We start from the raw sequence: 13,370 nt of genomic DNA, 5'->3' as shown, positions 1-13,370 counted from the left end.
TGAGTTCTGCTTGGCGGCTCTGCTTAACATACAGCTTCCCATGAATAGATCCTTGGAGAACCTTTTCCTTATATGAAGGGAGACAGATGACATAGATAGGAGAGCCAGGAGCCAGTGGATGAAAAATCTCCCTCCCTCCCAACATGGTTATCTATCTATCTATCTATCTATCTATCTATCTATCATGTATCTATCTAGAACATCCGAAAAAAATCACGATTCACAAATGAATATTGAGGCTGGCGCCGCGGCTCACTAAGCTAATCCTCCGCCTAGTGGCGCCGGCACACCGGGTTCTAGTCCCGGTTGGGATGCCGGATTCTGTCCCGGTTGCCCCTCTTCCAGGCCAGCTCTCTGCTGTGGCCAGGGAGTGCAGTGGAGGATGGCCCAAGTCCTTGGGCCCTGCACCCCACGGGAGACCAGGAGAAGCACCTGGCTCCTGCCTTTGGATCAGCACGGTGCGCTGGCCGCGGTGGCCATTGGAGGGTGAACCAACGGCAAAGGAAGACCTTTCTCTCTCTCTCTCTCTCTCTCTCTCTCTCACTGTCCACTCTGCCTGTCAAAAAATAAATAAAAATTTTAAAAGAATATTGATTTATCTGGAGGCAGAGCATCAAAAAGTACCCTTCCTTCCTTCCAAGGCAGAGTACCAGAAAAATCATGCATTTGGACTCAAAATGGAATCTTTAGTACCAGGAGAGCGAGAGCCATTTTGAATCTAAAAGGAAGGTCACTAGGTGCAGAAATTGAACACTAGGTGTTCTAAATCAATCAAGCCATCTTAAGAAATAAGTGCCCCACAGTAGCTGGGACTGGACCAGATCAAGACATCTTAGCAAGAAGGAGGAAGAGCCCACACTCCGATATAAGATGCTGATGTTCCAAATGGTGGTTTTTTTTTTTTTTTTTTTTTTTTTTTTTTTTTTTTGGCAGGCAGAGTGGATAGTGAGAGAGAGAGAGAGAGAGAGAGAGAGACAGAGAGAAAGGTCTTCCTTTGCCGTTGGTTCACCCTCCAATGGCCGCCACGGCCAGCGCGCTGCGGCTGGCGCACTGCGCTGATCCGATGGCAGGAGCCAGGTGCTTCTCCTGGTCTCCCGTGGGGTGCAGGGCCCAAGCACTTGGGCCATCCTCCACTGCACTCCCTGGCCACAGCAGAGAGCTGGCCTGGAAGAGGGGCAACCGGGACAGAATCTGGCGCCCTGACCGGGACTAGAACCCGGTGTGCCGGCGCCGCAAGGCGGAGGATTAGCCTAGTGAGCCGCGGCGCCGGCTTTTTTTTTTTTTTTTTTTTTTTTTTCTCTCTTTAAAGAGCTTCTCCAGGGAACCTGTCTTCAGGAATTTTTCTTTCATAAGATCTATTTATTAGAAAGGAAGAAAGGTTGATTTTTTTTATTTACATATTGGAATGAGTTATAGAGAGGCAGAGGCAGAGACAGAGACAGAGTCTTCCATCCCCTGGTTCACCTCCAGATGGCTGCTATGGCTGGAGCTATGCTGATCCAAAGCCAGGAGCCAGGAGCTTCTTCCAGGTCACCCACATGGGTGCAGGGGCCCAAGGACTTGGGCCATCTTCTGCTGCTTTCCCAGGCCATAGCAGAGAGCTGGATTGGCCCCAATACAGTGCAATCTTCATTTTTTTTTTTTAATTTAAAAGATTTATTTATTTGGGGCTGGTGCTGCAGTGCAGCGGGTTAACACCCTGGCCTGAAGCACCAGCATCCCATAGGAGTGCCATCAGACAGAAGACCTCTCTCTGCCTCTCCTCTCTCTGTGTGACTCTGACTTTCAAGTAAATAAATAAATCTTTAAGAAAAATTGATTTATTTATTTATTCACTTGAAAGAGTTACACACACAGAGAGAGGAGAGGCAGAGAAAGTGAGAGAGGTCTTTTGTCTGATGGTTCACTCCCCAATGGGCTGCAATGGCTGGAACTGTGCTGATCTGAAGCCAGGAGCCAGGAGCTTCTTCTGGGTCTCCCACAGGGGGTATAGAGGCTCAAGGGCTTGGGCCATCTTCCACTGCTTTCCCAGGCCATAGCAGAGAGCTGGATTGGAAGAGGAGCAGCCGGGACTCAAACTGGTGCACATATGGGATGCTGGCGCTTCAGGCCAAGGCGTTAACCTGCTGCACCGCAGCGCCGGCCCCCAGTGCAATCTTTCTTTAAAAAAAAAAAAAAATCTTAAGGGAACTCGGCTCAGCTGTGACTCCGTGATCTGCTAATATGAGATCTATTTCCAGTCTCTCCTCCTCCATTTCCAATCCAGCTCCTTGTTAATTCACCTGGAAAGCCACGGGAAGATTGACCCACTACTTGGACCAGCTGGGAGAAGTGGAACAGATGAAGCTCCCGGCACCTGCCTCCTGGATTTGCCCTGGCCACCCAGAGCCCATCCAGCACAGATGGAAGATCTCTCTTCCTCTCCCAACCCTCAGCCTGTTACCCCATAACTTTTCCACATACATAAGAGTAAATTAATTTTAAAAAGAATTGGCTAACTAAATCTCTGAAAGGGAGGGGGGGGATGGGCTGGCCCTGGGGCATAGTAGGTTAAGCATCTGCCTGCCTGTGTGTGTGGCTCCACACTCTGATATGAGATACTGATGTCCCAAATGGTGTCTTTTTTTTTTTTTTTTTTTTAAAGAGCTTCTCCAGGGTACCTGACTTCAGGAATTTTTCTTTTATAAGATCTATTTATTTGAAAGAAAGGAAGGAAGGAAAGGTTTATTTATTTATTTAAAACAGAGTTACAGAGAGGCAGAGGCAGAGAGAGACAGAGTCTTCCGTCCCCGGGTTCACTCCCCAGCTGTGCTGCTCCGAAGCCAGGAGCCAGGAGCCAGGAGCTTCTTCCCAGTCTCCCACGTGGGAGGCCATAGCAGAGAGCTGGATTGGCCCCAGTACAGTGTAATCTTAAAAAAAAAAAAAAAAATCTTGGGCTGGCGCCATGGCTCACTAGGCTAATCCTCTGCCTGCAGCGCCGGCACACTGGGTTCTAGTCCCAGTTGGGGCACCGGATTCTGTCCCGGTTGCTCATCTTCCAGTCCAGCTCTCCGCTGTGGCCCGGGAAGGCAGTGGAGGATGGCCCAAGTCCTTGGGCCCTGCACCTATAAGGGAGACCAGGAGAAGCACCTGGCTCCTGGCTTCGGATCGCTGTGGTGCAACGGCCACAGCAGCCCTTGGCGGGTGAACCAACGGAAAAGGAAGACCTCTCTCTCTCTCTCTCTCTCTCTCTCACTGTCCACTCTGCCTGTCAAAAAAAAAAAAATCTTAAGGGGGCTCAGCTCAGCTGTGACTCCGTGATCCGCTAATATGAGGTCTATTTCCAGTCCCTCCTCCTCCATTTCCAATACAGCTCCTTGCTAATTCACCTGGAAAGCCACGGGAAGATTGACCCACTACTTGGACCAGCTGGGAGATGTGGAACAGATGAAGCTCCCGGCACCTGCCTCCTGGATTTGCCCTGGCCACCCAGAGCCCATCCAGCAGATGGAAGATCTCTCTTCCTCTCCCAACTCTCAGCCAGTCACCCCACAACTCTTTCACATAAATAAGAGTACATTAAATTTAAAAGAGAATTGGCCAACTAAGTCTCTGAAGGTGGGGGGGTTGGGCTGACCCTGGGGCATAGTAGGTTAAGCATCTATCTGTGGCTCCAGTTTGAGATGGAAGGACTCTCTGTAACTCTGACTCTCCAGAAAAAAAAAAAAGATAAAAATCTTAAAAAGAATTATTATTATTATTATTATTATTATCATTATTAGGGGGCCTGTGCTGTGGTGTAGCAGGTAAAACTGCCACAAGCAGTGCCGGCATCCCATATGGGCTCCCATTCGAATCCCATCCCAGCTGGCTGCTCTCTGCTACGGTCTGCAAAAACAGTAAAAGGAGGCCTGAGTCCTTCTGCCTCTGCACTCCCACGGGAGACACGGAAAAAGCTCAGGCTCCTGGGTTCGTATCGGTGCAACTCAGGGTGTTTCAGCCACCTGGGATGTGAACTGGTGCGTGGGAGACCTCTGCCTCTCTGTAACTCTGCCTGAAAAAATAAATATCTAAAAAAAAAAAAAAAAAGGGATTAGAAGTGAAAATTGTGATAAAATATTGACCATGTAGAGGGAGGAGATTCAGACAACGGGCATGGCATGTGACACAACATGAAAAAAATCACAGCTTGCTTCTTTTTCTTAAAGGAAGATTGCAAGGCAGAGTGAGTGGGGCAGGTGGTCATTATGCCCTTGTGAGTTATGCTTGGGATGCACACACCCCACGGAGGAGTGCTGCTTTAGGTTCTGCCTGGCTGCTCTGCTAAACATATAGTTTCTGATGAATAGATCCTGGGAGTACCTTCTCCTTTTCACACACACACACACACACACACACACACACACACCCCTACCTCCCTACCTCCTTCCCTACCTTTCCTCTCTGTAAGTCTACATTCTAAATCAATCAAGCCAAGACATCTTAGCAGGAAGGAGGAAGAGCCCACACTGATCTGAGAAGCTGCTGTCCCAAACGCTGGATTTTTTTTTTCCTTTTAAAGAGCTTCTTCAGGGTGCCTGTCATGTATCGGGGTACACCTGATATATGACAGCAGAATCTGCCTTAACCCGCTGTGTTACCACACTGGTCCTGGCATCACAACATGTATGAATGAAGCCTTTTACCACCTTTTACTACCTGTCCCTGTGCTGTAGCTGAGAAACTGAACTGAGAAAACATCATATTACACAGGAGATTGCACTTACCCTGGCTGTTACATTCAGGGTTCATGTGATCAGGTGACAGAATGTGTGTGTGTGTGTGTGTGTGTGTGTGTGTGTGTGTGTAAAATCCCAAATCCTGATGATGAATGACAAAAACAATTGAGGTGGGGTGTTTTGTGGCATGGTTGGATTAGCGGTTGCTTGAGATGTTGGCATCTCACACCAGAGTGCCAAGTCGGGTCCTGGGTACTCTATATGCTTCTGAATCGAGCTTCCTGCTAATGGGTCTGGAAAGGCAGCAGTGGATGGCTGAAGTAGATGAATGGAAGCAGATTTCATAATATAAAGACACTGGTGAGACCGGCATTGTGGTGCAGCAGGTACAGCTGCCGCCTGTGACCCCAGCATCTCATATGGGCACCAGTTTGAGTCTTAGCCACTCCAGTTCCAATCCAACTCCCTGATAATGGCCTGGGGGGTGGTATCAGAGGCTATCCCAAGTCTTAGGCACCTGGAAGAAGCTCCTGGTTCCTGGGTTCATCATGGCCCAGCCCTGGCCATGGTGGCCATTTGTGGGAGTGTACCAGATGTCTCACCTTCTCTCTCTCTCTCTCTCTCTCTCTCTATCTCTCTCTATCTCTCTCTATATCTCTATCATCTCTATCATCTCTATCTCTATCTCTGTTTTTAACCTTTCACATAAGCAAGCAAATAGGCTAACACAGAAGGATCTGTGAACAGAGATGCATCTGGCAGCAGCCTTGTATGTTCTGGCCAAAGAACAACTGGTAAGTTAAACATGCCTGTGGATGGGCTCATGGTGGAATACACCAGTGTGCACCTATGCCCAGGAAGAAAAAGAAAAAAAAAAAATATTGGTGCCTTCCTAGTTATAAAATATTCTCTGGATAAGCTAAGATGTTCCAAGGTTGGAGCAAAAGGGCAGGGAGGAAAGCTGTGTTCCTGGCATCCCTGGCCAGTTATTTCACTCCCCTGCCCCGTGCCCTCTTCCTAGGCCAGAGTCAGGGCAGAGGTGCCCATGGGGACAGAGGTGGGGGGAGGACACACACCCTCCCAGAATGGATCTTATCCTATCCTGCCACTGTGATGACTTTGCAAGGCACAGCTGAAGAGAGAAACTGGTAGCCTGGCCTTGGGAATCTACTTGCCACACCCACCCACCCTCAATGACTTGGAATCTGCCTCATTCAATTGGCTTCATTCAAATGCAGAAGAAACAGCCCCGAGCTTTTCTCTGTGAATGGGTTTCCTTTTCTCTTCTCCTCAGCTCCCCCACCTCGGGTCTTTGTCAGTGAATGGCCAACTTTCCCTGCTCCGCCAGAATGCTGCCTTTCTGGGGCAAAGGTCAGTCAGTCCTCTTAGCCCTGGAAACCATGACAGCGACCACAGCTGAAACCCTGACTTGAAGGCTGACATCTTTCTTTATGGCCTGGGGTGTGTTTGCTTAAGATAGAGCGTGCACATGTGTCTTTCAGAGGAGACAGACCCAGTGCAGTGGAATGCTGAGCAGATTCTCTTGCCGTTCTGGAATTCTGGTAGTCACAGGACAGAAGGCTAGCAGGGGATGATTTTGACAACAGACAGACAGACAGACAGACACCTCTGCTGAACTGTGCTTGCTCTGGGGAGGAGGGGCAGATTATGGTCATTCGCCTTTGGGTTTCACAAGCACTTCTCACTCTCCCACCTGCTTCCCGTGGAAATCCACAGTCCCCCTCTGTGAGCCCAGGGCATCAGTGAGTGACCTCACGTGCCTTCTCACCACCCTAACACAAGAGGTAGTTGGACAAATGTGAAGGAACCCCAGAGAAGATCTCCACAGAGGAAGACTTGTTATGGCACGATGAGTGGGCAGGCGAGGTGGGGTTGAGGGCCGTAGGGGGATATGGCTGTCGTTGGGCAAATAGGAAGGGTACTGTCTGACAAATACCCCAAAGTGTTTAGGCTCCTGCTGAGCATGTGGGAGATCTGGATGCAGTCTCTGACCCAGCTCCAGCCCGTGTGTGTGTGTGTGTGTGTGTGTGTCCCTCTCCCTCCTTATTTTAAAAATAAAAATAGGACTACAGCAACGAACGTGACCGTGACGTGAGTGTACCGAATGTCATGGAACTGTGCAGTCGAACGTGTTTCCGACGGGAGTGGATTTCACATCAGCGAGGAAGTTTTCTGGCTTTGTCGAGTGGGGATGTGAGGGATGTGAAAATCTGACAGTGCAGCCATTTGGAGCATCAGAAAAGAAGTGAACGAGGACTGTAAATGACTGTGGGTCCTGTGACAAAGAGTGAAAGGAGATTTTCAACTTGTAAAATCCACATGCCTAGTGAGCGCCGTGGCTCACTAGGCTAATCCTCCGCCCGCAGCGCCGGCACACCGGGTTCTAGTCCCAGTCAGGGTGCCGGTTCTGTCTGGGTTGCTCCTCTTCCAGTCCAGCTCTCTGCTGTGGTTGCCTGGGAGTTCAGTGGAGGATGGCCCAGATCCTTGGGCCCTGCACTCCCCTGGGAGACCAGGAGGAAGCACCTGGCTCCTGGCTTCGGATCGGCACAGTGTGCCAGCCGCAATGCACCGGCCGCAGCAGCCACTTGGGGGGGGGGGGTGTGAACCAACGGAAAAAGGAAGACCTTTCTCTCTGTCTCTCTCTCTCACTGTCTAACTCTGCCTGTCAAAAAAAAAAAAAAAAAAAAAAAAAAAAAAAAAAAAAAAACCATACCCTGGCACCTGGCATGTGCCTGCATGCTATACATCCGGGTGCCTGCTTTGAGTCTGGCTACCCACATTCTGGCTTCCCGATGATACACATCCTGGGAGGCAGCACGTGATGTCACGAGTGCCCCCCCTCCTCCACTGGGTAGCGTTTCTGGCTCCTGGCTTTGACCAGGCCCAGCCTTGGCTCTTTGTTGCGGGCATTTGTGGAGTGAACCGGTGGATACAAAGTCTACTTAGACCTCTCCCACCCACACCGTCGTTGCTGTTACACCCTGATTTATGTGTCATTTCATGATTCCTCTTGACTTCTTGCCTGTGTTCCATTTGCTTAGTTCTCTGTTGGCCTGCTTGTTCATTCTGTAGGGAGGGGAGGTAAAGGTGTTTTGATATATGTACATCTACATTTGCCAGAGGAAGTCGGTTCTGTCCGCATCCTAAGAGAAGTTCACAAAATTCCCTAGTCTGTGGTAGTGTGGTGACACAAGATTGGTGCCGCTGCTGTATATGGTCACTCGGATGTTCCGTGTCTCACTGAGATTTTGTCAAAGGTAGGACAGACGAGGAGCCGTGGGACAGCCGCCACTAGTACGTTCCTTCATTTTGGCGGTGTTGTGAGGGAATTTGCAAAGGTGGGCATATTGTAGAGCATGTTGTAGAGAGCTGTAGTTTGAAGAGGCGGGGAGTGAAACCAGCAGATGGAATCAATCTCTCTCTCTCTGTGTTTCTCTCTACCTCCCCCCACCCCACACACACTTTACCTTTCCGATTCAGAAATAAATAAATGAATCTTAAAACTTGAAGAAATAATGTGTGGTGGGCGTTCGGATCAACGGTTAGAGTTTTCGGCATGGGGCGCTCCCGTCTCATGCAGTGGAGCATGGGTTCGATTCCTGAGTCTCCTCTGATTCAAGCTTTGTGCAGAGGCATGCCCTGGGAGGCAGCAGGTGAGGTTTCAAGTACTTGGCTCCCTGACATCCATGTGTGGGGATTGTTAGAAAGCCCCACGGTGAAAAAAATAGAGTCAGACGCTATTGGGTGTGAGTGACGGGAACTGTCAGGGCTGCACCCCAGAGTCTCCACTGGTGGGGAGCTAGAGTCATACTGGAGTAAAAAATCCAATCCTGGCTGGCGCCGCGGCTCAACACCGGGTTCTAGTCCCGGTCGGGGCACCGGATTCTGTCCCGGTTGCCCCTCTTCCAGGCCAGCTCTCTGCTGTGGCTAGGGAGTGCAGTGGAGGATGGCCCAAGTGCTTGGGCCCTGCACCCCATGGGAGACCAGGAGAAGCACCTGGCTCCTGCCATCGGATCAGTGCGGTGCGCCGGCCGCAGCGCGCCGGCCGCGACGGCCATTGGAGGGTGAACCAATGGCAAAGGAAGACCTTTCTCTCTGTCTCTCTCTCTCACTGTCCACTCTGTCTGTCAAAAAAAAAAAATTTTTTTTTTTAAATATCCAATCCAGGTACTCCAATGGGAGAGGCGGATCATCTTATGATTACTTGAAGATAGTTGAAGATTCAACCCCACAATCGATCACTTTCTTTTCACTTTTTAATGGATTACATATTTATTGGAGAGGCAGCATTACAGAGACAGGGAAGGAGAGAAGGAGGAGGAGAATGAGAGAGAGAGAGAGAGAGAGAGAGAGAGAGAGAGAGATGCAAGCATTGTGGGGCATCTGGTTAAGCTGGATCAGTCCTGGACCAGGTGGCAGGCACTCAAACCCATGATGCTGTGGGATGCCAGCGTTGCAGGCAGAGACTTGAGACCAAGGAACCGCTTCCTAGGGCCCTGAGGTTGCCACTGCCTGCGATGCCAGAGTCCAACTCCCTGCTAATGTGCTTGGGAAGATAGCTAAAGATGGCCTGAGTGCTTGGGCCCCTGCACCTATATGGGAGACCTTGATGAAGTTCCAAGCTCCTGGGTTTGGCCTGGCCCAGCCCAGGCTGTTGTAGTTCCATTTGTGGGAGTGAACCGACTGTCTCTGTAACTGCCTTTTGAGTAAATCGATACAGGAGAACCTGGTTGGTGACAGACATCTTAGAGACTACCGGTTATTTTTAAGCAGGAGGTTTCTGGGAATAAAGCGGATACTGTCGATAGCCCTACCTGGACTCTCTTTGGGCAGGTCTCTGTGGATGTGGAGTTGATGGGGAAGGAGGGAGGGAGGGAGGGAGGGAGGGAGGATCCAGTGTGAAATTTCTGCTTCCCTTCGTCTCCTCTTCACCAGGCCCTCCCTCACTCCGCAAGCCGAGCCGAGCCGAGTCTCTCTTGCCTGAGGCTCGCGCACCACCTAGCGGCCACAGTATTGAACATGGGTTTGGTGAGGGAGAGCTAAGATGGAGTCACAACTTTCCGGGCTGGCGGGCGGTTGGGGGTGGGGGCTTGTTTGGCGTGGGCTGGGTGTGGAGCACCTTTGGACTTCCTCCTTTGGAAGCTGCTGGCATGCCTTTGGGTGGGGCTGGCCCATGTGGGACTGGAGACTGGGGTCGGTCGGTCTCCCCCCCCCCCAAGTCTCCCCTTCTTCACCTGGAAAGGTGGAAGAAGAAAGTTGTTTGTTCTGAACGACATCGACCCCGGATTTTGTCCCTGTAGGAAACCATAGACATGACTGCCCTGTGGATTTTCTGACTTGGGTGCCTGGATAAAAAGAAAGAAAGAAAGAAAGAAAGAAAGAAAGAAAGAAAGAAAGAAAGAAAGAAAGAAAGAAAGAAAGAAAGAGACCTAGTGTCTGGGTCTTCTTCTCCCTTAAGGAGACTATGGCCCAGGCCTGACCTCTAATTGGATCAGTCAACCCCCCTCTCGCCCGTGCTGTAGTTCCCTTGACTGAATTTTTCTCATTGTCCCCCGTGCCTGCGGCTTTGGCTGCCACACGTAGAGAATGATATCTACCCCAAAAGGAAGGCCTCAAAGGCCGCCTGAGGAGCGATGTTTCTCTGTGATCTACTTCTGTCTGTTGCTCCTCATCCCCCCCCCCCCAATCCCAGTCCCAGGGGAGTGAGCCTTGGGAGCCAGAAGACTTCTTCCCCCAGGTGAGTTCCAGAGACCTGACATCCCTCCCTGCCCTGGTGTTCCAGGGTGGTCAAACTGCAGTCAAAATGTGTGTATGGTGCACTGGTTTATTTTGGTATGTCATTGGGACACACACACACACACACACACGTAGCTCTGAAGGGCTCTCTCCATTTCCACACACATGCATACACGTACACACAGGTCTGACTGGGTGTGTTGTTTGTCTGGAACACTTGGAAGGCCATTTTAGGGGCAGTGCCTTCCCAGGCAGAGAGGAGAGTGGATGAGAACTTCTCAGGAGCAAAACCCCTCTTGGAATGGGAGGGTGAGTTGTGCTGCGGTATCTCCCGGGATGCGGTGACTGGCTCTCCCCTGCCTCTTTCTGTGCCTCACCGGAGGGAGCAGAAGCTTCTTGTGGGCTGAGCTGGATCCTGTGTGCCCAGACGCTGCTCACTGTGCAGCCATTTCTGCTCATGTGCTGGGAAGGGGAAGGCAGGCCAGGCTCCTGTCCTGTTTCCCAGAGACCCAGTCTGCTGCCGGGTGAGTGCCGGCGGCTTGGGTCGGGGGGGCGGGCGGGCCGGGGGGGGGGGAGGTGTGTGTGTGTGTGTGTTGTTGACGAAGGTCCCCCCGGTTGGGTGGGGGGGGGGCTCGGGGCCTGGGGGGGGGGTATGTGTGTGTGTGTGTGTGTGTGTGTGTGTGTGGGGTGCGCTGCCCCGGTTGGGCTCGGGGGGGGGGCGGGTCCTGGGGGGGATATTGTGTGTGTGTTTGTGTGTCCCGAAGGTCGACCAGCTGCCCCGGCGGACTTGGGCTCGGGCGGGGACGGGCTCAGGGACGTCCTGGGGGGGGGGGGGTATATGGGTATATGGATGTGTATGTGTGTGTGTGTGTGTGTGTGTGTGTGTGTGCCACGAAGGTCGACCAGCTGCCCCGGCGGACTTGGGCGCCAGGCACAGGGCCAGCGCGTGGTGCGTTTTGTTTTCCAAGGAAAACATGAGGCGGGTTTTTTTTTTTTTTTTCTTCTTAATTTATGGAGGGAGGGAGGGAGGGAGGGGAGGGGAGGGGGAGGGGGGAGGGAGGGGGGAGGACGAACAGAAGAGCAGAGTCTCTCCCATGCACTGGTTCTCTCCTGCTCCCCGAATGACCTCACCAGTCGCCCCTGGGCCGCACCTTCTGTCCTCGCGCGTCAGGTAAGAAAACAAGGACTCGCCCCGTCACCTTGGCTCCTCTTTCTTTCGACCACACTCCCGAGTTTGTTCCCCTGGAGCACTGAGCCGCCGCTCACTCGCATCACAGCTCCTCGATGCTAGGGTGGCTGCCGCCTGTCTCTCGCCGCTGTTTTGCAGAACGATGCTCCGGGCAAGCTCCAAGGACACCGCAGGCGGGAGGGACCGCGGCACCACATGCCACCACACCACACCACACCGGAGGAAGCTGCCTTTTTGAGTGAGTCCTTTGGCCACGTGCGGTGTTGGAGGAAGGCGTGTCTTCCCTGCTTCAACCCCCACCCCGCCTCCTTCCTTCCTTCCTTCCTTCCTTCTCTCCCTCTCTCCCTCCCTCCCTCCCTCCCTCCCTCCCTCCCTCCCTCCCTCACTGCTCCACCCCCACCTCCCTGCGTTCCCCCCCCACACCTTGCTTCTCCTGGATACCCCTTCCACAGCACCTACCCTTATCACACAGTCAGTCAATAAAGCTTTCCTCTGAGCAAATCCCGCCTGAGGCTGATGACTGGGTCGTGGACAAACAGATGGGCTGTGAGGGAGGGGACTCCTCCATCCCTTCCTTCCGTCTCGCTAGGAGACGCTGCCATGGTGGAGCGGCATGGTTCCGAGAGCCTACTGGGCTCTGCCGTCTTTCCTGACTCCCTCCGTCGTACCCACCCCCGGGAAAAGGACTCTGCTCCATCGGCTGGATGTCTGGTGGGGATCGCTCAGCCTGCACGTCTCCCACGGGACATGCCTTCACCCAGGCCTGGATTTGCGGGAGGGTCCTGCTCCTTGGTACTGTGCGTGCCTGATTGCCCCTTTGCCCGTGTTGTACCTACTGATATCTAGGAAGGAGCCATGATCATCTCTCACGATCACATCGAGACTGTGACACACACACACACACACACAAACACACACACACACAGGGAAATGGATGGATAAAGAAAGTGTGTGTGTGTGTGTGTGTGTGTGTGTGTGTGTGTGTGGCGATCACCGTGCTTACCCTGCCATGGGAGTGAGGGACAGTGAGGCTCACAGCATTTTTTCCTTTTTTGCTTGCACGTGTGCACCTGGTCCATCCGCCGCCGCTCTTCCAGGGCCAGCCAGAGCGCCCTGGCCCAGGCCCCATCCAGCAGATGAGAGATGGCTCTCTCCTGGCTCCCAACCCCCAACCCTGTGTAAGAATTTCCTGAAATGATTAGAAATGCAAATTGTGGCCATGTAGAGGGGAGGAGATTCAGACACGTGTTGTGGTCTATGGCGTGGGACACAACATGAAATGGGACTGCTTGTTTCTTGTTCTAAACACCACAAGGGGTAATCAGGGTTTGAAAAGGATTATTTGTGTGTTTATTGTGAGGCAGAGCATCAGAACAATCTCCATTTGAACATGATTATCCATCCTCTCTCTCTCTCTCTCTCTCTCTCTCACACACACACACACACACACACACACACACACACTTACTTCTCTATCCATCCATCTCTCAATGTATTCGCTTAGTCATTCATTTCATGTGAGGCAGGGCATCACAGAAATCCTGATTCATGATTCAAATACAGTGATTGATTTACTTGGAGGCCATTCAAACACCAGTATCTATTATCTGTGAGGCACAATGTGAGAGAAATCACAGTTCAAAAATGATTACTTATTTGGTTCACAGATATCTTCCTCCCCGTGATCTTACTTCACCATCATGGGTGTGATATGGGGGGGGGGGGAC

Source organism: Oryctolagus cuniculus, chromosome 7, assembly GCF_051225735.1.
Source record: "Oryctolagus cuniculus isolate XC-2025 breed Fujian yellow rabbit chromosome 7, ASM5122573v1, whole genome shotgun sequence".
Classification (NCBI taxonomy): domain Eukaryota; kingdom Metazoa; phylum Chordata; class Mammalia; order Lagomorpha; family Leporidae; genus Oryctolagus; species Oryctolagus cuniculus.
The sequence above is the reverse complement of the archived record's forward strand: the minus strand, read 5'-3'. Positions refer to the sequence as shown.